This window comes from Brienomyrus brachyistius, unplaced genomic scaffold (assembly GCF_023856365.1).
Source record: "Brienomyrus brachyistius isolate T26 unplaced genomic scaffold, BBRACH_0.4 scaffold130, whole genome shotgun sequence".
Taxonomy (NCBI): Eukaryota; Metazoa; Chordata; class Actinopteri; order Osteoglossiformes; family Mormyridae; genus Brienomyrus; species Brienomyrus brachyistius.
In genome coordinates this window covers 132,922-135,626 of record NW_026042405.1, presented here as the reverse complement: position 1 = coordinate 135,626, position 2,705 = coordinate 132,922, and the positions used below count along the sequence as shown (strand labels likewise).

Sequence of the window (2,705 nt, the reverse complement as noted above, 5' to 3'; positions counted from 1 at the left end):
CAGAACATGCTTCTGTCAGACACGTGAATTGCATATGCTTACACATAAATGCAGCTAGGCTAATCTGTTGTATGGATGACAAATTCTATTACTTCATTTGTATTTATTATTCAAAAGACTCGTTTATTTCTGTTATTTTATTACAAAAAAAAAAAAACCTGATGACGTCTTTCGCCAGCAGGGGCGCCATCGTCGTCACGAAGGGAAAAAAACAATCGATTAACCTCACATAAGAGCACCAGGTAACGCTTCCCTACATACTTCTCGGCCCTACCTTCTTCCATGATGGAGTACTTCTGAATTAGCCACTCCACGATATCATTTCCTGGGAAGGCATAGCGAGGAAGGCATCTAGTTAGAGTCGAGAAATGCATTAAGCCGTCATAAATCAAAAACGCTGAACTCGATAAATAAATTACATAAATAAATATGAGCGCAAGGAGATCGATGACAGTCTTAATGCACAGGATTCCCGAAGACCGCCGATGTATGGGCTTTCCTGTGAAGGGCTTAAATGACCATTAGGACCCGGCCCCCGGGACACTGCACGGCCGGGTGTAAGACAACCCGGGCGGCACGAAAAATTATTTTTAAAAAGTAAAATATGTATCGTGCACCTGTCATCGCATGTGGAATCACTGTGATTAACAGTCTTTGATTCTTCATCTTTATCCCCATGTCGGGATCTTGCATCGCCACAATGACTTGTTCAATCTGGGATAAGAAGAATAGTCAAAATCGTGAAATCAAGGTGACGACAGACATAGTGAAAACGTTCAACCTAGTAATATAATAATTGCTTAATGTGTGATTTGATATGTAATCGTTATATTCATCATTAAATCACCGGAGAGACACACTCATATATTTAGGCATATATATAAGTAAACTACAAGGTTTTTCCTCTGACTATCTTAACTGCACGTCAAAGACGTTATCGGATATTCCCGACTACAGACTTTCGGTTTGATCATTTATTCGCGTTATTAATTCGGCTCCTGATTACATTAAACTAAACATGCTCAGATTGTTACAACCTTTGCTTGTCGGTTATTTTTGGGATCTTTCTGGATGGGCTCAAGGCGGGGTCTGTAAGCACAAGCAAACTGCCAGCACTTTTGTTTTACATGAAAATAGTTTGATGTCGGCCTATTGCGTTATTGTCTGGCTATAATTTGGAGGCAATATTAAACAATAGGCCCATATATTGTAAATATACATGTTGTGTTGTTTTGTTGTTATCACAAACGTATAGCCTGATCATAAATTTCATGGATACCTGGATGTTGTATGTTCCATTATATTTATGAATGAATGATTTATGTGAAGTCTGGCTTAGATTCGAGAATTAATCATATAGATTAAAAAAAGTTTTCATTTAAAACTTATCTCATATAATAAAATCCTCGTCCGAACGAACATATGTCAGAATGAAAAAACATTTAAATTATTTTTGTGATGCATCAGTATCAATAGCTACAACGTCATAACAGATATAGATATAATGCGGTTCATACTTTTGAAGTTGATGCGTATCTCCCGAAAAAAATCAACTCCAGAAGAGTCCGCGTCTGTAAATGCCTGAACTTCGGAATCGATCCTACCTTTGTTAGGCGCGGCATCTGTGTCTTGCAGCTGTTCCCTTGGATAAAGATGTTAATTGTCATGCTTACAGCATCTCGATCTCCGGCGTTTGTGAAGTTGGGATTGATGCTGTCCTGTGTTTTTTTTTTCCTTCCACACTTAAGCTCTGCTTGTTACTGCCCCATAGCGGAGCGCAAGTGAAACGGACTACCGGAGATTTGCACTGTTTTTCTGTTAGTGTGTATAATCAAAATATGACTCAGTTTGGCCAGTTAGAAAAATATGATAATAGAAAAGTATTCTTTTCCTCTCACTTTTTTTTCTTGATTTAATTACCGACTTCACGTACTTACACTGTGTCCCGTTGCACGATGTAATATTGCGAAACTATGATTTTGTGGCAGTGTTTTGTAAAGGAATTTTCCGTTTAATCATCGTCTTAGTATAAAGCTATATGGTTGTTCTGGTATCAGTGGACGTACATTATGTATTTTTTCTTCTCTTGAGCACCATGGTCATGACATGAAGCTCAGTCATTGATTACTCGCAAATGTTAGTAGTCATCCGCTGTTTATCTTGAAGATGTAAAAGTAGTGCGCGTACATCTCCTCGTTAGTATAGTGGTGAGTATCCCCGCCTGTCACGCGGGAGACCGGGGTTCGATTCCCCGACGGGGAGAGTCTGCATCTTTTTGCCTCGGTCTCAAAAGGCACCAAGCTAGAACCGGCCCCGTGTTAGTGGAAACGGGGCTTGTGACTTGTACTCATGCATAATATTCTGCGGGTCGCTCAGCAGCGCAGCATATGAAACTAGACTCGGATTGTAAGTGTGTGGTTTTGATAATTGATGTATGGATGGATGGATCCTTAATAAGAGATATAAACAATAAGGTCCAGTCGCCAACTAATCATGTAAAATACGTCATAAACTCATGGTTGTTAAACCCAGAATAAAAATGAAGACGTATAACTAGGAAAGTCAACTTGCACATTTCAATTTTGGTTCGATATAATCACGTTGTCCTTAACCCTCCAGTGCAGGAGGGGACGGTAATGCGCATCGAATGTTTCCGAACCTGTGTGTGATACAACCGAGGAAGAGCCGATGACTTCGGGGGAGGA

General features: G+C 39.8%; 1 non-coding gene across 1 annotated transcript; it reads left to right on the top strand.

Annotated features, from left to right (window-relative positions):
- The first annotated feature begins 2,190 nt into the window (after positions 1-2,190).
- trnad-guc (transfer RNA aspartic acid (anticodon GUC)) lies at positions 2,191-2,262 on the top strand. The gene has a single exon. It is a non-coding gene; the product is annotated as a tRNA-Asp (tRNA).
- Positions 2,263-2,705: the final 443 nt, after the last annotated feature.